The 27,087-nt window shown below is 35.5% G+C and overlaps 1 protein-coding gene across 1 annotated transcript in view; it reads left to right on the top strand.

The window, feature by feature from the left end:
• SEC23A (SEC23 homolog A, COPII coat complex component) overlaps window positions 1–27,087 on the top strand; it is a 134,840-nt gene that overhangs the window by 10,491 nt on the left and 97,262 nt on the right. The window contains exon 2 of the mRNA XM_074290709.1: window positions 546–621. The gene's annotated coding sequence lies outside the window, so the exon portion shown is untranslated. The remainder of the gene's footprint in view (window positions 1–545; window positions 622–27,087) is intronic.

The following is a 27,087-nucleotide window of genomic DNA, read 5'->3' as shown; positions in this document are numbered from 1 at the left end:
TGGCCTGAGCCCTTCTCCTACTTGTGCTCAGCCCTTCTTTGAGCCCCGCCCTACTGGTTAGATGAAATTTCTTTAACTTTAAACATTTCCCAACAGGACACTTGCTCATTCCTCTATCCATTATGTGGAAGTTAGTACTAGCCTTCCACCAAGCTACCCACCTGGGAAAAGGGGTCCTTGGCACACTTTAAAAACTCCTTTTCAGTCTGTTTACAAGATATTAACAACTAAATATTAGTTTTTATTTTTCAAGTTTGTGGTCGTTGTTTTAAGAGTAAACTCATTTCTGTAATAAACTCTATCTAAAGTTCCCTTAGATAAGATGAGGAACTTCTAAGAGAAGTTTGATAGATTTCTGGTTAACTGCAAATATTCTGAAAATGGTTATTTCAAAACCCATAAGAAAATTATGGTTTCCAGAACGAAGATTGGTCATTGTAGTTGATTCAAGTTCAATTGTCTTTTTATATGGTTTTTATATACTTCATTATAATACTGCAATTTGTTCTGTTATTTATACTCTACTCTGCATCAATTTTTATAAGGTAAACTGAACTACCAGCAGTTTCCCAGAGTATTCCATCTCTTACTTCATGGAGACAGATTGTGGAGTTTGGAAGAGTAAGTTTGCCCTAAGCCTGTGATCAACTTTGCAAACTCTTTATTTCCCTTCTTGAGAATTTTCAATCTTCTTTGTCAATTTAATCTATGGAAATTGTTCCCTTGTTGTTGATGTGCTCTACCTTCTCAAATTTATATTTATTAAATATTTTATTCCCTCCATAGAAAAAGATGAATAAACCTCCACCTTCTGAAGCTATGTGACATTTCTTTGGGATGGTTGTTTTTCTGATTTATTGGTCCTCATCTGTACTGGGATTCAAACTCCAAAAATAATATTTTTTATACTCCCTCAAAATTTTTCTCTCAAATAGTCAATCCTATATTAGAGGCTTTAGATTTAAAAAGAAAAAAGCTTACAAATCATTTCGCCTAAAACTATCTTAGGGCTGATGTGGTGGAAGGCAGTAAACAAAGAGGTCATGATTAATTTAATAAACATTAGATAATTTTGTTTGTTTAGAAGATGAATAAACGCCAGCAAAATGCTATCCAGTGTCTGACTGTGCCCTCTATTAAGGTGCAACCTGATTTTGTGCTATTCTTTGCTACTGCGCCCTGATAATTAATTTCATACCCCTATAAGGCCATCAAAAGTTGGGTTCAATTCATCTCTGTAACACTGCAACCCCATAAACCACAGTATTTTATTCCCAGTTTTTGGACACTACTAAACAAGTGTCCTAAGACTTGGCTTTTAATATTTCAGCATTGGTCTGATATATCCTGTTCTGTTTAAGGATCCCCAGCCCAATTTTTTCAAAAGATTTCTTTAACAAGTTAAAAAGAGTGGGGAATGTTGAAAATTATCCATGTATATATTTTGAAAATAAAAAGCTTTAATTAAGTAAAATTTTGTTAAAAAATAAAGTATTTGCTTTCCTTTCCTTCATGTTGTATGGATTTCCACCCCCACCCCCCATTTTTGCTTTCTTTGATGCCATTTCTTCTTTAATTATAAACAAATTCAGGACAATGTTGTTAAGGTCTGATTATAGTGATCCTAATTATCTTTGATAGTGAAAAGACTTGTTAGAAATTCTGTGCTCCCAAACAAAACTATTTTTATTCAATAGAATTATTGCAGAAATATTTATGCAATGAGGCTGGTTTGATTTGGCTCACAGGGAGAATAGAATAGATGTATCTCCAAAGGCTCTTACAGCCCCCTTCTTCTCCAAGGATGATTTAAATTCTTGCCAGGAAAGGAAGCAGGAGGTTAGAAGAGCAGTCTGATTGCTATCCTGTCTTCATAAAGATGGAATACCAGACAAGAATTATACTCCTTGATTCCCTTAGATGTTATTAGTCTAGGAAATGAAATTTTTAGGTTCAAGTTAAATTGCTTGAACCAAATTACTATTCATTAACAGCAAAATAAGGGCCCCAAGTTTTGTCTAAAACTTGACTCTTTTTCCACCAAATACCAGATCCATAAGGAATACACCCAACAAATAACATAGAACCCCTGCAAAAATGCCCATTATTTGATTTAATAGAAACACAAACAAGAGAGAAGCTATATATATGTATGAGAATATATATTAGATAATACAGATTGAATGTGTTCTTAACCATTGGGAACAAGATAATTCAGCTGAATGAAAAGAGCACAGAACTCACACAAAGGAATTATTCTATATAGTGCAATAAGCTGGGAATGAGAACATGAGCAAAGTTGTACATGCACCTTTTTGCCAATCTTTCTTCTTTCATGGTCTGAAGAGAGGTCCTTACATATCTTTTCTCTCTACACTGGAATTTGATTCAAACTTTTTAATATTTTTGTATTTAAATTTTTTTTGTATACCTCCTTCTTTCTGACATTACCATCACCCTAGGCAAGTCCTCATCCTTTCACATTCAGACTATTTCAGTCACCTGTTGCTTAGTCTCCTTGTCTCAAATTTCCACTGTAGTTCATTTTCTTATCAACTATCAAACTGCTCTTCCTAAAGTTGTAATGCTGGAGAAACTAAGGGAAGATAGAGATTAGAGAGTTTTTAATATTTGAATTTCTGAGAGGGAGAGATTGGAGGCAGAGCAGAATCCATTTTTCCCCCCAGGGCTGAATGCTTTGAGATGAAAGTCCAGAGGACTGAATTGGACTTTCGTCTCAAAGAATTCAGCATTGAATGTGAGATTCCATGGATTTTTATAGGGAAAGGCGAGGTATGTGTGGGGGTTAGGGTAGAGTGAACACTGGTAAGCAGGAATTTCTAGGAATGGACCATCATTCCAGTTCTGACAGGTTGGGGGATGAGGATCATAAATTCTTGATAATTTAGGAGGATTTAGGAGCCAGGATGTCTGAAATAGAAAATCTCCCCCTTATCTGAGATTAAACATTTACAGTTTATGACCTAGTGTAGCCAGCCCTAAGTTATATTAGTATGAATAGTCAGGAAGGGAGGTTGCAACCAGGGGGATTGAGGCAGAACAATTTAAGGAAATTGAGGCAAAACAATAAAAGGAAACTGTGGCACAATAAAGTGTAAGTCTAACCATCATCTCCCTATTCAATAAACTAGAGTGGCTTCCTGTTACTTCAATATCAAATATAAAGAAACATGTTTGACTTTTTAAAAAAATGTTTGACTTTTAAAGCTTTTTAGAACTTGTCCCCTAACTACCTCACTTCCCTCCACACATTCTATAATACCATGACATAGACCTCTTTGGTGTAGCTTTCAAGAAACATTACATTGCCTAACTTCATGCATTTTTACAGGCTGTCTCCCCTACCTGGAATTCTCTCCCTCCTCATTTTTGACTTCTGGCTTCTTTGACTTTCTTCAAGCTCTGGCTAACCTCTCACCTTCCCATTTTCATAAGCCTTTTCTCAGAATCCTTTTCTGTACCTTCAGATTTGGCTATAGTCTTGCTTAGGTACTGTTGTGGTCTTTCAGAAAGAACACAGACCTTTTTTCCCCCCAAAGAATTGACAAAGGCTTTCCTGTTCTTCCCTGGGACCTAACCTTGGATATGCCATCATCCAAGCAGGAGGGGAGAAAGCAGGGCATTCTTGGCAAATTAATGTATTTGAAGTTTACCTCTTCCATGTGTGTGTATATATATATATATATATATATATATATATATATATATATATATATATATATGTGTGTGTGTGTGTGTATATATATATATACGTATATATATATGTGTATATATACATATATATACACATATATATATATATATCCTCATATATAATTGAGAACACACTATATAAAATGAGAACTTCATACTAATTTAATTTGACTATTCAGTATATTTCTTAAATCTTCATCTCTAAGTACAGACAGTTCTCACTACATAAGTGGATCATTCTGAAGACCTCACTGTAAAGTGCTTATTATGTAATGTAAATCCCCTGCCCCCATTTAGCCTACATAAAGGCATACACAAAATAATTTGTTGTTTAGTTATATCTGACTCTTCACGAAGTTTTCTTAGCAAAAATACTGGAATTGTTAACTTCCTTCTCCAGTAGATCAAGTCAAACAAAGATTAAGTGATTCACCTAGGGTTATTTGGTTATTGAGTACTCGGGGCTTTGAATTCAGGTCTTCCTAACACCAGACCTAAGACTTTATCCCCTGAGCCATCTCATTGCTTCACTCAAAATGATACTTTTATTGAAGTCTAATCTGTACTAAAATTCAAATATTTTAAATATCATGGCCATGATAATGAAGAGAATTATGAAATGTCAGGGAAAGTTAATGATAAAGTTTATACAATAGTATGCAATGTAATATGTTGCCCCTTCCCCGTCCATTGTACTCAGGCTTTATAATTATTGAGAGATAATTTGGACAACAGCTCTCTTCTTTTTCTCATTTATTTGATGATTGTAAGAAATATCTTCAGCTAATCTCTGAACTTTTGAAAATCTCAAAGTATTTGGATCCATCTTTTCAATTCAAGCAAAAAAAAAATTACTCAAATGATGGATGTTTCAGCTAGCTGTTTCATTTTGAACTTTTTGGGTTCAACTTGGTTCCAAAACTTTCTTCTTCTGTAATATTTGCAGCTAGCAGCTCAATCAGGTTCATATTCAACATTTCTTCTCTATGAGACTATCAACTTTTCCACCTCCTTTTCATACTCTTCTAGCTGCAATTCGTATGCTTATTTTACAATTTTGCTACTCACTTATTCCAATGTTTCATCATTCATGAAAATCAGGAATAAACTCTGGCCACACTTTTTTCTAAACTCTCTTCATATATGTTTGTTATATCTTCCCATGACTTATCTAGTATTCTAGATTGAATGATAATTGTTATAAGACTTCCAGAAATCTCTCAATTCTTATCTGTACCCAAAGCTGCAATCACCTGGGAAAATGTAATATATATATATATATAATATGTATTGTAATTTACAATCATTCCCTGATCCATAGGTTGTATTAGTGAGAGAGTGTTAAAGGGAAGGTAAACCACTTTTACATTTTCATTAAAATCATCCAAATAGAAAAAAAAATCATCCAAATAGGAAGGATGATTATGATCCAAAATAATTAGAATCTTGAAAAGAATGTTATTATTATTACAAAACTTCTTCAAGAATAAAGCAATGCATTAAACCCTTGTTCAAAGATGATAAAAGTTATCCATTCCTTAGGTTTAGAAAAATAATGCATAGGTAGTGTTGCCTTGCTGATTCCTTTTAGTGTTCTGGAATTTTTAAAAGTGGTACACAAGAGCAGATTTCAATTTGCAAATCCCAGATACAGTCCTTCAAGCAGAAGAAGTCTATGTTTTGAAGCTTTATGCTCCAGAATAGTTATTTTCCTTTCCCAATATGTAGGTTTGGGACTGTTGATAAAATAGGCCACTTTTTTTTTTCTATATTAAAGATTTGCTCCACCAAGTAGGGACCTTCATCTTTTATTTTCTGCAGGAACTCTGGGGACTTCTTTGTTGCTTCAGTGTGTATACTAGTAGCCTCTCCTAACTCTTGCACACTGTGAAATTCTGCAAGATTTTTAAATCCACTGCTTGCTATAAATACCTCTATTCCTTCAGAGTACTTTACCTTTAAATTTTCAAAATGGCTTTGAACCTTGGGGTGAATTGTCATTAGATTTAAAGGAATATTCTGGTCTTTTAGCCACATAGTTAATAAACAATTTCTCCTTCTCTAGAATAGCACCTTCTCCTTGTTTAGAAGATAAGTCAACTTCATGCAAGCTTTATCTAGGTATCATCTTTCATTATGGTGTTTATAATTGACACCACAAGATTAAGTTCATATAATATTGATGACAGTTTTGGCTTTCATAGTTTTCTAATTATTTTCAGTTTTATTTCCAAATCTATTGGCTTAATTTATGAGATGATTCACTTTCCCCCTCAAGAACATGTTTGCTGCCAGCCATGGTAAAAATATAAGAATCACTAGTGAACACAGGGAGAGGCATAGTACCATTGTATGTAGACACAGGGAGATTAACTTAATGGTGCTTCTCAGCTTCTCACCACCATGTATGACAATTGCATCACACATAGTGTCTACTTTGCATAAGAAATTTTCTAATTTTGTGGGGAATGTGGATTTCTTACAGAATTCTTTAAGTAAGGTTGAATTTGCAATGCAAATTTAGGCAAAGGAAGCTCTTTATCTCCTAGTGATCTGTTCCTCGGGACAAATGCTGCTCAGTTTTTTCTGGACTTTTCATAAAGCTTCACATTTTTTCCAAATATCCCTGTAATATCAATGTAGTCTGACTGTAACACACTCTTTAACAATTAGAATCTCCATAATTAAATATTTAATACAGATCTAAGACTTTAAAAATCTGTGATAGCCTAAGAGACTAAATTCTTGAATATGTTCTTGCTGGAACTCTGTCTTGCCAGAAATTAGCAGGAGTCAGATCACTAAACGTCTTTATTCTTGATCTTTTACGGTCAAGGTCAGGGGATTAGATCTAGCAATCTCCATACACACCTTTCTCCCTCAAACGCCATGAGAGAAAGAGAGAGAGAGAGAGTATCTCAATTTCCTCTTCCTCCTCCTACTCCCCCCACACACGTCACTTCCCCCTTTTTGTCCCACCAATCAAGTCAGCACATAATAGCTGGGGAGGGTCAACCTTCAAACAAGAGAACCGTCCAATTGGCAATTAGTCTCAAGTGCTCCATTATCCAAGTGCATTTGCTCAGTTCTAGCCCTTTACATATTCTAATTCAATGGGAATATTAATGGGAATACTGGCCAAGGAAGTCCCAGTCCTTAAATCATGCCTAGATTTATTCTTCCTTCTTGTTCTCTGGAATATACATAATATTCTCTGCCTATTTTTATTCAACAAGTGGGGGCTAGTGACCAGGAGGCTGATTCAAGAACTGTTGTGAACCTACTGATGGGAGAAAAGTCAGTGGCAGTCGATGCTGCCCTGTCTTTTTATCCAGCTTGAATATGAGCCTCTTTTTTTTTTTCCCCCCCAGGTTTGTGTTTATTCTTATTCTATCTTAGGTGAACTAGTGCTCTTAGAAGTGAGTATCCAGGCAACCAATGAATTCAGAGAGCCATCAGGGAGGTCTTATCAACAACTAGAACCAAATCACCTCATCAGTAATGGCAGCCAAGTCTGGAAAGAATCAAGCATGGAAGCTGAGCAACCTGTTTGACCTAGCTCAGCAACAGATTGATTTATCAGTCAGGATACCATGCTATCAAAAAATCAGCCCAACTGAGCAAAGGACTCACAGATACAATGCTCAGAAGCAAACCTGGTGGGAACTCAAGTAGGAGAAAAGGATTCCTTAGGTCAGTACAGTATCCCTTCCAGACTCTAACCTATAATGGGTTGGCATAAGAAATTAAATGGGAAATTTTTGAGATTTTTATGGAAGTTATAGACATGTGAAGGTCAATAGATACACAAAAAGTTTAAGATCTCAAAAATGCATAATATATATATAAATAGCATTATATATCAATGTATTTTATCTTTTAATATCATAATAATTCAGACTTCTCTGATACAAAGTGAGAGTGAAAATTTTAATGCAGATTTTCCAGATCTTAGAGGCACCACAAAGCTAAACTCTATGAGGAGTAAGGGATAACTATAACTGTAAGATACTTCTGAACCCCACTTGTTCCCTAATTGTGTACTTTATATTTTTGGGTTCTAAACTTGAATATACTCTTCTCAAGGTGAGAGTTTGCTTAGGATTTGAGGATGCTTTGTAACTTCTATTTTTGCTATTTCTTCCCAATAAATATATTCTCAGAATGCTAATTGCTATCAATTGCTTGATAGGTATTTGGAAGCACACTGGGTGGGGGCTCAGGTTTAATATTATTGGAAATTTTAACTGCTCAAGGTTACTCCTAGAATCCTGAGGGGGGTAAATTTATTGCCTTCTGGGAAACTTAATCTGCTAATTTAGTGTGAATTGGAAGAATTAGCACAGAAAGGATACTTTCTTGAATTTTTCTGAAAAAAATATTGGCCTTTGTTTTGCAAGGCTTTTGTTTGTAGCCAGCAAAAATGCTGTCTCCAGAACCAGGAATAATTATTAGCCCTAACATTGAGAGAAGAAGAAATATTACTTAGAATCTGTAACTGAACAGTTAAGCTCTGTAAAGAGACCCTACTTAACTACAATAAACCTAGATAGCCAATGAAGAGAATTTCCATGGATCTTCTGAGATTTGAGAGAGAAGAAATAACGGGGAAAAGCCTTAAATTTTTTGACAATCAAGAACTACAAGATTCAGCTATGATGCTTTTTCTTAACATTTTATAAGTGCATTTTTTTTTTTAGCACTGAATAATAACATATTTCCTTTCATACAACTGGAAACTAGGAAAAAGGAAAGAGGATTATCTATTTACAAGACTAACGGTAATATACAATAGTGATTGAACTAAAATGGAATTCATGGGAAAAACATATGGTTCACAGGAAAGAGGAAAAATTGGTCAGAATGGAATACTTACTTTCCCAAGCAATAATAATGAATTATTTTTTTCAAAAGAAGAGTAAGTAACTATTTAAATGCATTAGCAGTTCTGACATGATTTTGATTCAAGTACTGAGAGAAGAAATGTATTACAGAAGGCTGATAACATAAGTTCATACAAAATTCAGAAAGATAACTGACGATAGTTTGCTTTTATGGGCTAGTGTAAATGACCTAAAGACCAATTTAAAGGATTTCCATGTATGCTTGGGCGAGAGCTTAGACTTTTGTTGAAATATATCTTGCAAGGCAAAACTATAAACAGCTACTGAAAGTAAGATTTTTGAGAATACTGAATGTGGCTGAAATGTATTGGAAATTATTGCTGTTTGTCTCTCACTGATTCTAATACTGCCTCTATTGATGGCTTTTTTCCTATGGCCAATGAAATGAAAACTTAACTAATCAGAACTGCAGGAGGCAATTGTAATTGTTGGGCTGTATGTAGATTGCATGGGGAGAATAGAGAATAATGAAGGCAAAAAAGACAGTCTCACACTAAGTACAATGTTTCCTGGGTCTGAAGCATAGCGTAGCTAAATATTAAAAAGGCCCAACACCAAAAGATGGTTACTTCCCTGGCTTTAACAACTTCTGAAATCATCCACTAAAGTGTGGAGGAGTGCAATTTGCATATTGGAAAAATTCTCTGGTTGATGCCATCATAGATCCTTTGCCAATAGAAATAGTGTCATTACTGTACCCTCTGTATTACCTCTTTCCCTTACCAAAAAATTACTCTCAGATTGAAGAAGGGACCCTGAAACTCTAAAGCTCCTCTAAGGAGAAAATCTCCTTCAACCCTGCCTTAGTGAGAGATCCCGCCCGAGGGAAACAAGATAAACAGCTTCATTCTGTTATATAGGTGGGGTTAGTTCAATCCTGAACTAAAAGAATTCTAACCCTGTTGGGGTCTATATACAATGCACCAGCCCAGTGCAAACAGGAGGTTGGTGAGCAGCCTGGAAGTAATTTCTGTGGCCAGAGACTGTCTCATGGGCGGGACCTGGTCATATTGAGATAGCTTTGTAAAGGGATATAGCTCCCTCTCTTATTGGCTGTGCGTGTGACCTCACAGATTCTTCTTAAGCCCACTACCCTCTATTTCTCCTGGGGCAGCTGAACCAAGTGGATGGATAGCCAAGAGCGGTAAGGAGCTTAATAGTGAACATGTGGTTCTCTTGAAGACGTGGTGTTCACTTGAGAGTTAACAGGTCAGGGCATTATGTGAACAAGTATAATAAAGACTTTAAGTTTGCACATAGCTGTTCTTGAGTGTGCTATCTGTTATTAAACTACGGTTCAAGATATCTTAGCCAGAGACCTCTGAAGACCTCAGAAGAGGTGAGCTGGGTTAAATTTGGTTGACACTGCAAAGGTCAGTGGCCAGAGGATTCTCTGAAGCCCTGAGAATTAGGAGAGATTGGCAATGTAAAGGAATGCAGAGTAACACTAGGGCATTTGCAAATGAAGTGATTGCCCCCGGTTAACTATTCCTGTCCTTTACATGTGACATCAATGTGGGTGCACAGCAGATTGTCAGAGCCTCAAAAATTAATGTTAATATTTTAATTTATATTAAAGTTAATATTATATTTAATTAACTATTTTTAAAAATTTTATTATTTTTATTAATTTTATAATTGTAATTTTTTGACAGTACATATGCATGGGTAATTTTTTTTACATTATCCCTTGTATTCACTTTTTTTCCAAATTTACCCCTCCCTCCCCTATATGACAGGCAATCCCTTACATGTTAAATGTGTTATAGTATATCCTAGATATAATATATGTGTGTAAAACCAAATTTCTTGTTGCACGCTAAGAATTGGATTCTGAAGGTAAAAGTAACCTGGGTAGAAAGACAATAGTGCAAACAGTTTACACTCAATTCCCAGTGGTGTAGCTGTTTCTGTCCATCATTGATCAACTGGAACTGAATTAGATCTTTTCTATGTTGAAGATATCCACTTCAATCAGAATGCATCTTCATACAGTATTGTTGTTGAAGTGTATAATGATCTCCTGGTTCTACTCATTTCACTCAGCATCAGTTGATGTAAGTCTCTTCAAGCCTCTCGGTATTCATCCTGCTGGTCATTTCTTACAGAGTAATAATATTCTATAACATTCATATGCCATAATTTACCTAACCATTCTCCAATTGATGGACATCCATTCATTTTCCAGTTTCTAGCCAATACAAAAAGTGCTGCCACAAACATTTTGGCACACACAGGTCCCTTTCCCTTCTTTATTATTTCTTTGGGATATAAGCCCAGTAGTAGCACTGCTGGATCAAAGGGTATGCACATTTTGATAACTTTTTGGGCATAATTCCAGATTGCTCTCCAGAATGGTTGAGTTCTTTCACAACTCCAACAACAATGCATCAGTGTCCCAGTTTTCCCACAGCCCCTCCAACATTCATCATTATTTGTTCCTGTCATCTTAGCCAATCTGACAGGTGTGTAGTGGTATCTCAGAGTTGTCTTAATTTGCATTTCTCTGATCAATAGTGATTTGGAACACTCTTTCATATGAGTGGAAATAGTTTCAATTTCATCATCTTAAAATTGTTCATATCCTTTGACCATTTATCAATTGGAGAATGGTTTGATTTCTTATAAATTAGAGAAAGTTCTCTATATATTTTGGAAATAAGGCCTTTATCAGAACTTTTAACTGTAAAAATATTTTTCCAATTTCTTACAATCTTGTTTGCATTAGTATTGTTTGTACAGAAACTTTTTAATTTGATGTAATCAAAATATTCTATTTTGTGATCAATAATGATCTCTAGTTCTCCTTTGGTCATAAATTCCTTCCTCCTCCACAAGTCTGAGAGGTAAACTATCCTATGTTGCTCTAATCTATTTATGATTTCATTCTTTATGCCTAAATCATGGACCCATTTTGATTTTATCTTGGTATATAGTGTTAAGTGTGGGTCCATATCTAATTTCTTCCATACTATTAATTTCATTAACTTTAATTTATATTAAAGTTAATATTAATATTCAGAATTAATATTTGGGAAGAACCAATAGAACCTCGCTAGGAGGGAAGGCAGAGAGTATGTATGTATGGATGTAGGTACCCCTATGATCAAGCTCAAGGACACAGCTGTACATGCTGATCATATAAATAGGATAAAGAGTCAAGTGGAAAATCTTTTAACAAAGATCACCTCTGAAGAACATCAGGAAGCTTGTAACCAAATTCCATGCCCATTAAGTATAGCTCAGCAAGGGAACAATCTATAGCTAACAGAGATGATTGAGAGTATAAAGCAAAATAAAATAAAAGTTGAGTTAGAGGTAGAACAAAAAATCACATTACAATCAATTAAAAAAGAGTTAATAGAATTACAGGTTGAATTACAGAGTGAGATAGAGAAAGGAAAGAAAGGTAGATTACAACAGCTAGAAAAGAAAGAGTCAGCCCAGTGGCTGAAGCTAAGGAGAGAAATGAACAAGCCACATGGACATCAGTTGGAGAAATTCTTCTTAGCGTTTTGTGGGTTTACCTCCTGTATTTTTGCCTTAAGGAATCTATGACTACCCTGACATTGAGAAGCAGTTTAGTTCTTTTCATGTGCAAAACTCTGTTTGGACTTTAATTTAGTCTAAGGTCTAGTATGTGCCTTTGGAGAACTTTCCAATTCCTGACACTCTTCCCTCAACTCTACCTTGTGAGCCAGGGAGGAGGAATAAGAGGGGTAATAATATCATCAGCACTGCCCATTAATCAATTCCAACCCCCTATGTCTTCATTTCAAAAGGCAGGAATAGGCTTTATTGCCCAAGGCAAAAGAGACTCAGGGTGTCCTGAGGACAGCAATTGCTATAGTGTTCAGTAAGTCTTTAAAAATACAGCTCAGGTAGTTTCTAAGGAATCTTACATAAGAGCTTGCAGTTAGAGAAAATGGTGTTCTATGCTTATAGAACTCTGGAGAGTTGGAACTCCCCTTTGTTCACCTTGTGGACTTTTCGCTTCCACAGGTTGGCTTTATTGCCCAACCCCAAAAAGAAAGTGTTCCTGTCCTTTACACAACCCTATTGAATTAAAGAGACTTATTCAGTTCTATTCAAATTCCAGCCCAAGCTGAAACCCAGCTTATAGATAAAAAGAGCCAACTTGAAACAACTCCTTGCAGAGAGGTCCTGACATGCCATGCTATGCCATGCTATACTAGGATAGGCTATGCCATTCTATGTCAAGGAAACCTCTGCCCACTGGAATAATTTTCGCTTTCAGTGTTACCCTCTCTCCATCTCCTTCATCTATTTCCCTAACAAGACTTTTTAAAGCCTCTCGGGATTTCTCTAAACTTTACTTCTCTACCAGAATTTCTTCACTGAGGAATTCAGCCTTTCTATTCTTGCTTAGTAAACCCAGTGCCAATAATAAACCTCTTTTATCAGTCTAGCCTTTTCAGGTTTGTAAATTCCTTTACAGAGAATCTCTGCACCACCAGCAGAGGGGTTCCCAAAACTCCCTACCCTTGCACTGAATCCCAAGGGGGTGTAGGGGAGCCAAACCTTTCCATTGGTTCTGAACCTGCCACTAGACCTTATCATTTAACTCCCTGACCACCAGAAATTCTAATCTCACTTTGGTTCCCTAAATCTAGACCTCATCCATTTATTTGGTTCCCTAAAAGGGAACCCAAAAACCTAAACCTCATCAAGATTATAAGTTCTGTGGGTAACTATGCCAGAGTGATAGCACCTTGTAGAGCTGAACTCTTAAAACTGTTATTCATGGTCCCCCCTATTTGTGGCATTAATAGTTGGAAAAATTTAGCTCCAGGAAAAAGCACTTACTGAAATGGCACAGCATGAACAATAATAAAAAATATTCATGTCATAGACCTGGGTCATATTCTCCCATTGATACATGTTAGGATTATTACTAGGTGCTAAGTCAGTTGTCTGGCATTTAACAATTCTCTGGTTCAGAGTTCAAACACTAGATTGCTATTTTTATTCACTATCTTGCCTGTGAACCTAACCTATGCCACTGATCAACTTGTCTATTTCTTAGCCAATACCAAATGGTTTTGGTGACTGTTGCTTTATAATACAGTTCTAGATCAGGTACAGCTAGACCACCTTCATTTAATTTTTTTTTTCATTACTTCCCTTGAAATTCTCGACCTTTTGTTCTTCCATATGAATTCTGTTGTTATTTTTTCTAGGTCATTAAAATAGTTTCTTGGGAGTCTGATTGGTATAGCACTAAATAGATAGATTAGTTTAGGTAGTGTTGTCATCTTAATTATATTAGCTCGGCCTATCCAAGAGCACTCAATGTCTTTCCAATTATTTAAATCTGACTATTTTTGTGGCAAGTGTTTTGTAATTTTGCTCATATAATTCCTGACTCTCCTTTGGTAGATATATTCCCAAATATTTTATACTATCGACCGTTATTTTGAATGGAATTTCTCTTTGTATCTCTTGCTGTTGGATTGTGTTGGTAATGTATAAAAATGCTGAGGATTTATGTGGATTTATTTTGTATCCTGCAACTTTGCTAAAACTCTGAATTATTTCTAATAGCTTTTTAGCAGAGTCTTTGGGGTTCTCTAAGTATACCATCATGTCATCTGCAGAGAGTGATAGTTTGATTTCCTCATTACCTACTCAAATTCCTTGAATCTCTTTCTTGGCTCTTATTGCTGAGGCTAACATTTCTAGTACTATATTGAATAGTAATGGTGATAGTGGGCAACCTTGTTTCACTCCTGATCTTACAGGGAAAGGTTCTAGTTTATCGCCATTACATATGATGTTTACTGAAGGTTTTAAATATATGCTCATTATTTTAAGGAATAGTCCATTTATTCCTATACTCTCAAGCGTTTTTAGTAGGAATGGATGTTGGATTTTATCAAATGCTTTTTCTGCATCTATTGAGATGATCATATGGTTTTTATTAATTTGATTATTAATATGGTCAATTATACTAATAGTTTTCCTAATATTAAACCAGCCCTGCATTCCTGGTATAAATCCCACTTGGTCATAGTGTATTATCCTGGGGATGACTTCTGAAGTCTTTTGGCTAATATCTTATTTAAGATTTTAGCATCAATGTTCATTAAGGAAATTGGTCTACAGTTTTCTTTCTCAGTTTTCGATCTACCTGGTTTAGGTATCAGTAGCATGTCTGTGTCACAAAAGGAATTTGGTAGCACTCCTTCAATCCCTATTTTTTCAGATAGTTTATATAGCATTGGAGTTAGTTGTTCTTTAAATGTTTGGTAGAATTCACATGTAAATCCATCTGGTCCTGGGGATTTTTTCTTAGGAAGTTGGTTAATAGCTTTTTCTATTTCTTTTTCTGAGATGGGACTATTTAGGCTACTTCTTCCTCTGTTAATCTGGGCAAGCTATATTTTTGAAGGTATTCTTCCATTTCATTTAAGTTATCGAATTGATTGGCATAAAGTTGAGCAAAGTAGCTCCTAACTATTGTTCTAATTTCCTATTCATTAGTGGTGAGTTCTTCCTTTTTATTAACAAGACTAACAATTTGCTTTTTCTCTTTCCTTTTTTTAATCAGGTTTACTAAGGGTTTGTCTATTTTGTTGGTTTTTTCATAGAACCAACTCTTAGTTTTATTAGTTAATTCAATAGTTTTTTTACTTTCAATTTTATTAATCTTACCTTTTATTTTTTGAATTTCAAGTTTTGTGTTTGGGTTTTTTTAATTTGTTTCTTTTCTAGTAATTTTAGTTGTAAGCCCAATTCATTGGCCCTCTCTTTCTCTATTTTATGCAAGTAGGCCTGTAGAGATATAAAACTTCCCCTTATTACTGCTTTGGCTGTATCCCACACATTTTGGTATGATGTCTCATTATTGTCATTTTCTTGGGTGAAGTTATTAATTATGTCTATGATTTGCTGTTTTACCCAATCATTCTTTAGTATAAGATTATTTAGTTTCCAATTATTTTTTGGTCTATTTTCCCCTGGCTTTTTGTTAAATGAAATTTTGATTGCATTGTGGTCTGAAAAGGATGCATTTACTATTTCTGCCTTACTGCATTTGATGTTGAGGTTTTTATGTCCTAGTATATGATCAATTTTTGTATAGGTTCCATGAACTGCTGAGAAGAAAGTATACTCCTTTCTGTCTCCAATTAGGTTTCGCCAAAGATCTATCATATCAAACTTTTCTAGTATTCTATTTACCTCTTTGACTTATTTTTTATTTATTTTGCTGTTTGATTTATCTAATTCTGAGAGTGCAAGGTCGAGATCTCCCACTATTATAGTTTTGCTGTCTATTTCTTCTTGCAGCTCTCTTAATTTCTCTTTTAAGAATTTAGATGCTGCACCACTTGGTGCATATATGTTTAATATTGATACTGCTTCATTATTGATGCTACCCTTTAGCAGGATATAATGCCCTTCCTTATCTCTTTTAATTAGATCAATTTTTGTTTTTTCTTGATTTGAGATGAGGATGGCTACCCCTGCTTTTTTGGCTTTGCCTGAAGCATAGTAGATTCTGCTCCACCCTTTTACTTTTAGTTTGAATGTATCACCCTGTTTCAGGTGTGTTTCCTGTAAACAATATATAGTAGGATTCTGACTTTTAATCCAGTCTGCTAACCCTTACTCTTTATGAGGCAGTTGGCCCCATTCACATTTATGGTTAAAATGACTAATTCTATATTGCTTGCCATCCTATTAACCCCTGCTTATGCTTTTCGCCTTTCCTTCCCTTTTACCCCCCTACCCAGTATTAATAACTTGTGAACACCACTTGCTTTTCACAGCCCTCCCCCTTTTTAGTATCCCTCCCCCACCTTAAAGTTCCTCCCCTTATTTTATCCCTTTTTCTCACAATTTCTGTATTCCCTTCCCCTTAGCTTACTCCTTCCCTCTCACTTTTCAATGAAGTAGAAGAAGTTTCACCATAAATCGAATATGTCTATTGATACATAATATGTTCATCTCCCTCCTTTCTTTCTCTCAGATATAATAGGTTATCTTTGCCTCTTCATGAGATGTAGTACCACCACTTTACACTTTTTTATGATATAATTTCCTTTCCACCTCTAGTTTCTAGGACAAATTATACATATGTTCTTTACATATTTTTATGGCAGAAGTATAGTTCTCAAGATTTCTTTTTACCTTTTTAGAAATCTCTTTTGAGTTCTGTATTTGAAGATCAAACCTTTTATGTAGGTCTGGTTTTTTCATCAAAAATAGATGGAATTCATTTATTTTGTTAAATGTCCATCTTCTTCCCTGGAAAACGATGCTCATTTTTGCTGGGTAAGTTATTCTTGGCTCCATACCAAGTTCCTTAGCCTTTCAGAATATCATGTTCCAGGCCCTTCGTTCTTTTAATGTGGACGCTGCTAGATCCTGGGTTATCCTTATTGTGGCTCCTCCATATCTGAATTGCTTTTTTCTAGCAGCTTCCAATATCTTTTCCTTTGTCTGATGGTTCTTGAACTTGGCCACTATATTTCTTGGCGTTTTGATTTTAGGGTCCCTTTCAGTAGGTGATCGATGAATTTTTTCAATGTCTATTTTACCCTCTGTTTCCAAAACGTCTGGGCAGTTCTCTTTGATAATTTCCTCGAAAATAGTGTCCAAGCTCTTTTTTTCCTCACCTTTTTCAGGGAGTCTGATTATTCTCAAATTGTCTCTCCTGGATCTGTTTTCCAGGTCTGTTGTCTTTCTAATAAGGTACTTGACATTCTTTTCAATTGTTTCCTTTCTCTGGTTTTGCTTGACTACCTCTTGGTTTCTCCTTGAGTCATTCATTTCTACTTGTTCGAGTCTAATTTTCAATGATGTATTTTCTTCACTCACTTTTTTTATATCTTTTTGTAATTGTCCAATTGTGTTTTTATCTTCTATGGAATTTTTTTCCATTTTATCCATTTTTTTAGAGAGCTGATTTCTTTATCCAGCTCATTAATCCTGTTTTCCTTGGAGTTGTTTACCTTTTCTAATTCACTAATTTTGTTTCTCAATGATTTGATATCTCTTTATCCACTCTGGATGACTTCTCCAGGCTCTTTCCAAGCTTCCCTTTCCTTTTCCCATTTCTCTTCTAGCTCTCTTGTGAGAGCCTTTTTGATTTCCTCTATGAGATTCTTTTGTATTGAGGAGCAGATCATATCCCCCTTAGGGAATTCCTCTGGGGACAGTCTGTTTTTAGTCTCCTCAGTATTTGAAGTCTGCTCTCTCTCCATACAGAAGCTGTCAATGGTTAGAGCCCTTTTGAATTTTTTGTTCATTTTGTCAAGAGTGGAATCAAAGAAAACAAATTGACAAGAGAAACAATTGGTCTGTTTTGGGGGGCTGGGGCTGGATGGTGTTAATGTGCTTCCTCTACAGACTGGGGGTAGGGCAGCAGAGAACCACTAACAGAACAGCTATGGCTACGCTGTGTCTGCTCTCTGAGGCTCTGAGAATGTGCTGAGTCACTCCAGGTGGGGGTTGGGGGTGGCCGGCTTCCCTGAGACGCTAGCTTTCCGGGGTTTTATTCTTCACCTCTGGTGTTTACACCCTCTCCGCTGGTCCTGGCTTGCTGCCAAGACAAAATATCCACACTGGGGTAAAAGTCTTTTTGCAGAAATGGCAGAGATCGTACCCCTCCCCCTTCTGGTCTGAGCTGTGTGAGCTGCCTATCTCGCTCTGGCTGCCTGCCCCTCAGTCTGTGCCCTGTCTGTTCGACCCTCCCCCGAGCAAACACAGACCTTTTCTGGTGAATTTCAAGGATGTCTTCTCTTGGTGATTATTTGTGGGTTTCTTTTATGGTCAAGCATTAACTCTGAGGCTTGTCATGAAGTTAAGTCCTGAGAGAAAACACGGAGCTCAAGCAGCTGTCTGCCTCCACGCTGCCATCTTGGCCGGAGCCTCAAGTGTTTTTAATAGGAATAGATATTGGATTTTATCAAATGCTTTTTCTGCATCTATTGGAATGATCATATGGTTTTTGTTAATTTGGTTATTAATATGGCCAATTATACTGATAGTTTTCCTAATATTGAACCAGCACTGCATTCCTGGGATAAATTCTACTTGATCATGATGTATTATCCTGGGGATAACTTTCTGTAGTCTTTTTGTTAATATCTTATTAAGATTTCAGCATCAATATTCATTAGAAAGATTGGTATATTGTTTTCTTTCTCCGTTTTCAACCTATCTGGTTTGGGTATCAGTACCATATCTGTGTCATAAAAGGAATTTGGTAGGACTCCTCCTGTATTACCTATTTTTTCAGATAATTTATATAGCATTGGGCAGGGATCCACATTTAACACCACATACTAAGATAAGATCAAAATGGGTCCATGATTTAGGCATAAAGAATGAGATCATAAATAAATTAGAGGAACATAGGATAGTTTACCTCTCAGACTTGTGGAGGAGGAAGGAATTTGTGACCAAAGGAGAACTAGAGATCATTATTGATCACAAAATAGAAAATTTTGATTATATCAAATTAAAAAGCTTTTGTACAAACAAAACTATTGCAAACAAGATTAGAAGGGAAGTAACAAATTGGGAAAACATTTTTACAGTTAAAGGTTCTGATAAAGGCCTCATTTCCAAAATATATAGAGAACTTTCTCTAATTTATAAGAAATCAAGCCATTCTCCAATTGATAAATGGTCAAAGGATATGAACAGACAATTTTCAGATGATAAAATTGAAACTATTTCCACTCATATGAGTGTTCCAAATCACTATTGATCAGAGAAATGCAAATTAAGACAACTCTGAGATACCACTACACATCTGTCAGATTGGCTAAGATGAAAGGAACAAATAACAATGAATGTTGGAGGGTATGTGGAAAAACTGGGACACTGATGCATTGTTGGTGGAGTTATGAAAGAACTCAACCATTCTGGAGAGCAATTTGGAACTATGCCCATAAAGTTATCAAACTGTGCATACCCTTTGATCCAGCAGTGCTACTACTATCCCAAGGAAATACTAAAGAAGGGAAAGGGACCTGTATGTGCCAAAATGTTTGTGGCAGCCCTTTTTGTAGTGGCTAGAAACTGGAAAATGAATGGATGCCCATCAATTGGAGAATGGTTGGGTAAATTATGCTATATGAATGTTATGGAATATTATTGTTCTGTAAGAAATGATCAACAGGATGAATGCAGAAAGGTTTGGAGAGACTTACATGAACTGATGCTGAGTGAAATGAGCAGAAGTAGGAGATCATTATACATTTCAACAACAATACTATATGAGGATATATTCTGATGGAAGTGGATATCTTCAGCATAGAGAAGAGCTAATCCAGTTCCAATTGATCAATGATGGACAGAATCAGCTACACCCAGAAAAGGAACACTGGGAAATGAGTGTAAAGTGTTAGCATTTTTTGTTTTTCTCCCCAGATTATTTTTACCTCCTGAATCCAATTCTTCCTTTTCAACAACAACAATAACAAAATTTGGTTCTGCACATATATATTGTACCTAGGATATAATATAACATATTTAATATGTATGGGAATGCCTGCCATTTAAGAGAGGGGGTGGAGGGAAGGAGGGGTAAAATTCAGAACAGAAGGGAGTACAAGGGATAATGTTGTAAAAAATTACCTATGCATATGTACTGTCAAAAAAATGCTATTATTATAAAATTAAATATATATAGCATTGGGGCTAATTATTCTTTGAATGTTTGGTAGAATTCACGTGTAAATCCATCTGGTCCTGGAGATTTTTTCTTAGGGAGTTGATTAATAGCTTCTTCTATTTCTTTTTCTGAAATGGGACTATTTAAGCAATTACTTCCTCCTCTGTTAATCTGGGAAGCCTATATTTTTGGAAGTAGTCATCCATTTCACTTAGGTTATCAAATTTTTTGGCATAAAGTTGGGCAAAGTAACTCCTTATTTCTTTAATGTCCTCTTCATTGGTGGAAAGTTCCCCCTTTTCATTTTTAAGACTAATAATTTGATTTTCCTCTCTCCTTTTTCTAATCAGATTTACCAAATGTTTATCTATTTTATTGCTTTTTTCATAAAACCAACTCTTAGTTTTATTTATTAATTCAATAATTTTTTTTTACTTTCAATATTATTAATTTGTCTTTTTAATTTTAGGATTTCAAGTTTAGTATTTGCTTGGGGGTTTTTAATTTGGTCTTTTTCTAGCTTTTTAAGTTGCAAGCCCAATTCATTGATCTTCTCTTTCCCTATTTTATTCAAGTAAACCTCTAACGATATAAAATTTCTCCTTATTACCGCGTTAGCTGCATCCCACAAATTTTGGCATGATGTCTCATTGTTGTCATTATTTTGAGTGAAATTTTTAATTGTGTCTATAATTTGCTGTTTCACCCAATCATTCTTTAAGATGAGATTATTTAGTTTCCAATTACTTTTTGATCTATTTACCCCTAACTTTTTATTGAATATAGTTTTTATTGCATCATGATCTGAAAAGAATTCCTTTACTATTTCTGCCTTCCTGCATTTAATTTTGAGATTTTTATGTCCTAATATATGGCCAATTTTTGTATACGTTCCATGAACTCCTGAGAATTAAGTATACTCCTTTCGGTCACCATTCAGTTTTCTCCAAAGATCTATCATACCTAATTTTCCTAATATTCGATTTACCTCTTTAATTTCTTTCTTATTTGTTTTGTGGTTTGATTTATCTAATTCTGAGAGTTCAAGTTGAGATCTCCCAGTATTATAGTTTTGTTGTCTATTTCTTCTTGCAACTCTCTTAACTTCTCCTTTAGGAAGTTAGATGCTATACCACTTGGTGCATATATATTTAGTATTGGTATTGATTCATTGTCTGTGCTACCCTTTAACAAGATATAGTTTCCCTCCTTTTGATTAGATCAATTTTTGCTTTTACTTGATCTGAGATAAGGATGGCTACCCCTGCTTTTTTGACTTCACTTGAACCATAATAGATTCTGCTCCAGCCTTTTACCTTTACTCTGTATCTCCCTGCTTTAAATGTGCTTCCTGTAAGCCACATATTGTAGGGTTCTGACTTTTGATCCAGTCTGCTATCTGTCTCCGCTTAATGGGAGAGTTCATCCCATTCACATTTACAGTTAAAATTACTAATTCTGTATTTCCAGCAATCACATTATCCCCAGATTATGCTTTTTTCCCTTGCCCCCCCAATCCCTTCCCCACTATTAAATTTATGGGCCCCACTTGCATCACACAGCCCTCCCTCTTTAGTATTCCTCCCTTCAAATCCCTTTTCCTTTCTTGTACTCTTCCCTTATTACTCTTTTCCTTTTCCCTTTTCCTCTCCCCCTTTTTAATGAGGGAAGAGAGAATTCTCTGTATGTCAATTATTTTTTCTTTGAGCCAATTCTAATGAGAGTAAGATTCACACAATCTTCAGACAATGTTCCTCCTCTTCTCTAACTTCCCTCAGATATGATAGGTTTACTTTGCCTCTTTGTGGGATGTAGTTTCCCTCTTTCTACCTCTCCTTTTCCCTTTTTCTGACACTATCTCCTTTCCATTTCTACTTCCCTTTTTTTTTTTATATTAGTAAAATCAAATTATACATGTACTCTATGCGAATCCACAATAGAAATACAGTTCTCAACAGTTCCTTTTACCTTTTTCTGCTTCTCTTGAGTCCTATTATTGGAGATCAAATTTTTTGTTTAGATCTGGGTTTTTCCTTAGAAACAAATGGAATTCATCTGTTTCATCTTCTTCTATGGATGAAAATGCTAAACTTAACTGGAGAGCTTATTCTTGGCTGCATTCCAAGTTCTTTTGCTTTTCAGAATATCAGATTCCAGGCCTTTGATCCTTTAATGTGGATGCAGCGAGACTTTGAGTGACCCTTATTGTGGCACCTTGGTATTTGAATTGTTTTTTTCCTGGATGCTTGTTATATTTTTTCCTTAGTCTTATAGTCCTGAAATTTGGCCACAATATTCCATGGAGTTTTTTTTTTTTTTTTAAGGGTCTTTTTAAGAAGATGTTCAATGAATTTTTTCAATTTCAATTTCTTGTTCTATTACTTTTGGGCAGTTCTCTTTGATGATTTCCTGTAAAATAGTGTCTAGGCTCTTTTTTTCATCATAATTTTCAGGAAGTCCAATAATCCTCAGATTATCTCTTCTAGATCTATTTTCCAGGTGTGTCATTTTTGCCAAGTAGATATTTGACATTTTTCTATAGTTTTTCTTTTTTCTTTTTTTGGTTTTCCTTGACTGATTCTTGGTGTCTCAATAAATCATTCATTTCTATTTGTTCAGTTCTGATTTTTAATGAGTTATTTTCTTCATTAGCTTTTTTTATTTCTTTTTGTATATTTCCAATTGAGTTTTTAAATGAGTTGTTTTGCTCTATGGAATTTTTTTCCATTTCACTAAATTTGTTTTTTAGTGAGTTATTTTCTTTTTCAAATCCACAAATCCTACTTTCCTGTGATTTCTTTACTTTTTCCAATTCCCTAATTCTGTTTCCCTGCACTTTCTGTGAATTCTTTACCTTTTCCAATTCACATTTCAGGAGGTTGCATAGCTTCTCTTTCCTTTCCCCATTTTTCTTCTTACTCTCTTTTGAGATTTTTAATAGTCTCTTCTAGGAGAGCATTATTTGGGGAATTGTCCGGAGGCTGTTTGCTATTAAGTCTCTTAGGGATTCCCGCTCCCTTTCTGTATAGAAGTTATCATTGTCTTGTTTTTTTCTACTCATTTTTATAAAGCCTTTAGGGCCTGCTTTCAGGACAAGGAGGTTCCCAGCTTCCTCTGTGGAGGAAGGATGGATATATGGACAGTTGGTGTCCTGCCAATGGACTGCAAGGAGCAGCTGAGCTGCGAACTGTGGGAGTGCTCTGGGAGTGCTCTGAGAGTGCTCTGAGAAGAGCTCCCCACGGAAGTGACTAGGCCTGATTATCAAGAGCCTGGCTGTGTAAGTGCCCTGAGAGGGACCCTGCTATGAGGATGCAACTGCTTAGAGCTAGAGGTTAAGTAGCAAAAGTATCACTGGCCCCCTACAAACACCTGCTTTGAGTATTAGCAGTTTCCCTATCCCTCACTGCATGGGAAGTATCTCTGCCTGAGGAGCACAGTCGAGCTGGGGAGATTCCACTACCCCAGGCCGAGCCCCTCACTGTATAGATGAGAGGCTGCCTCAGGCTGTGCTCCTTCCGTGCAGGTTTGTGACTGCCTCCCAACAAGAGCCCCTAGCTGCAGAATGCTGTGAAGATCTGTGTTATGGTCTGTGCTGCGTCACTTCCGGTCCTGGGTGGGCACAGCCAGAACCTGCTCTGGCGTTCCTCATAGTACCCTCTACCCCAGGCTCTGATTTCTCTGCTGGCCCACTACTCAGCAACTGAAGCAAAGCAGTCAGGCTATGGCAGAGAGCTCTATGTAAACCTTCCAATCCTGGAGGCTACCCCCTCCCCCCCTCCCAATTCTATCCTTGCCCTGGGTGTCTATTCCCACCACTCAGGACAAACCTTTTCTGGTGATATTCCTGATTATCTTCGGCTGGTGAGTTGTTGTACTTCAAATCTTCATGAACCTTACCAGTCTAGAGCTATTTTTGAGGCTGATTTTAAAAATTGGTAATGAGGGTATGAGAGGAGCTCAGAATCTCACGTGTGCCTTCTCCACCATCTTGGCTCCCTTTGTTTTATATTTTTAAAAATCCAATTTTTATTTTGTTATTTGCAAAATCTCTCCCACCATCCCTCTTCCATCTATTAAGAAATCAAGAACAAAAATTGTTACAAATATACATAGTTAAGCCAAGCAAACTTGCAAATTCCTACATTAGCCATGTCCCAAAAAATATGCTTGTTTTCACTGAGATCTTCACATCTAGAAATAGATATTGTTTCATCATGAGTCCTCTGGAACCTCTGGTTGGTTCCATTGTGTTGATATGAGTTACTAAGTCATTTAAAGTTGTTTGTCCTTTAGAGCATTGTTACTGTATAAACTATTTTCCTAGTTCTGCTCACTTCGCTTTATATCAGTTCCTATAAGTCTTCCCAGATTTTCATTCCTATCTCCCTCATTATTTCTTAAAGTACAATAATATTTTATATGCTTAAAGAAATCAAGTATATACAAACAAGATATATACAATTACACAAAAAAAAGCTGAAAGAATGAAAAGCCTTATAAAGGGAGAAAAGGTAAGATTTGATCATTGATGGATACATGGGATGAGCTTTTTTGTGTAGTTGTAACCTTAGTTTAGGCTTTCATCATCTTTTGCCTGAGATATTTGTAATAATTTTCTAACTAGACTCCTGTCTTCTAGCCTTTTTCCAGTCCCATCTGATCTATTAAGCTACCAAAGTAAATTTTCTTTTCTTCTTTTTAATTTTATTTAATGGCATTTTATTTTTTTCAATTACATGTAAAGATGCTTTTCAATATTTTTGTAAGATTGGGAATTCCAAGTTTCCAACTCTTTCCTTCCCTTCCCTCCCTGCCCAAGAGAGGAAGCAATCTTATATAGATTGTATGGGTACAATCATATTAAACATATTTCCATGTTAGTCATAGTGAGAAAAAAGAACAAAAAGGGAAGAAAACAGGAAAACATAAAAACAGTGAAAATAGGATTCTTCAATTGATATGCAGACTCCATAGTCTGGATGTAGATAGTATTTTTCATCACAAGTCTTTTAGAATTGTCTTGGATAATTGTATTTCTGAGAAGAAATATCATAGTTGATAATGCCAGAATGTTGCCATTATGGTGTAGAGTGTTCTCCTGGGTATGCACATTTAGAGCAGCATTAGTTCATGAAAGTTTTTCAAGGATTTTCTGAAATCTGTCTTCTCATCATTTCTTATATAACAATAATATTCAGTTACATTCATATATTACAACTTGTTCAACCATTCCTCAATTGATGCACATCTCTTCAATTTCCAATTCTTTTCTACCATAAAAAGAACTACTATAAATATTTTTGTATCTGTGGGCCCTTTTCACTTTTTAAAAATCATCTTTGGGATATGGCTTTAGTCATATTGCTCAATCAAAAGTATGCAGAGTTTGGTTACCCTTTGGGCATAGTTCCAATTTTCTCTCTAGAACAGTTAGATCACTTCACATCTCCACCAACAATGCATTAGTGCTTCAATTTTCCGACATCTTCTCCAACATTTATTGTTTTTCTTTTCTGTAATATTAGGGACATGGGTCTAACACACTGGTCTGGAAATCCACATGTTCACTACCAAACTCTTTACCTCTCTCTGATGTCCTTCAGCTTGGCTTGGCTACCCCAGGCTAGGGAGCCAGGTGAAAGAGAGCAACTTGCTGCCTGCAGTGGGCTTATAAAGGACCTGTGAGGTCACACACACAGCCAACCAATGAGAGAGCTGTCACCCATTATGAAGCTATCTCAATATGGGCAGGATCCCACCCACAGGGTAGTCCTACATCCACAAAGATTACTTCTAGGCTATTCAATTTCCTGTTGTGCTGTAGCCACCATTTAAAGGATCCTTACAGTGGTCATATAGTTCCTAGGTTTGCCTTGGTAGATAGAACCCCAGATATTTTTTATTGTCTAGGGTTATTTTAAATGGAATTTCCCTTTCTATCTCTTGCTGCTATTCTTTTTGGTCATATATAGAAATCTTGATGTTTTATTTGGGTTTATTTCATATTTTGTAACTGCTAAAGTTAATTATTTCAAGTAGTTTTTTAATTGTCTAGTATTTCATTTGCAAAGAGTAATAGGTTTGTTTACTCACTATCTAGTCTAATTCCTCAATTTCTTTTTCTTTTTCTTTTTTTTAATTGCTAAAGCTAACATTTTTTGTACAGTATTGAATAATAGTGGTGATAATAGCTATCCTTGCTTCACCCTGATCTTTTTGGGAATGTTTTGAGCTTATCCCCATTACATACAATGTTTACTAATGATTTTAGATAAATACTGTTTATAATTTAAAGAAAACTTCATTTGTTTTTATGATTTCTAGTGTTTTTAATAAGAATAGATACTGTATTTTGTCAAAAGCTTTTTTTGCTTCTATTGAGATAATCATATGATTTGATAGTTATTGATATGGTCAATTATGCTAACAGGTTTCTTATTATTGAATCAGTCCTGCATTCCTCATATAAATTCATGAAGTCATATTGTATTATACTGGTGATAAATAGCTGTAATCTCTTTGCTAATATTGTATTTAAATTTCTTGCATCAATGTTTATTAGGGAAATTGTTCTATAATTTTCTTTCTCTGCTTTGGTTCTTCCTAGTTTAAGTATCAGCACCCTATTAAACCATAAAAGGAATTTGGTAGGACTCCTTTGCCTATTTTTCCAAATAATTTATATGTTATTGAAATACATTGTTCTTTAAGTTTGGTAGAATTCACTTGTAAATCCATCTGGTTCTGGAGAATTTTTCTCAGAAAGTTCATTGATGGTTTATTTAATTTCTTTTTTTAAATTGGCATTATTTAGTTATT

This window comes from Sminthopsis crassicaudata, chromosome 2 (assembly GCF_048593235.1).
Source record: "Sminthopsis crassicaudata isolate SCR6 chromosome 2, ASM4859323v1, whole genome shotgun sequence".
NCBI classification, from domain to species: domain Eukaryota; kingdom Metazoa; phylum Chordata; class Mammalia; order Dasyuromorphia; family Dasyuridae; genus Sminthopsis; species Sminthopsis crassicaudata.
Note: the sequence above shows the minus strand (reverse complement) of the source record. Positions and strands in the feature narration are given on the sequence as shown.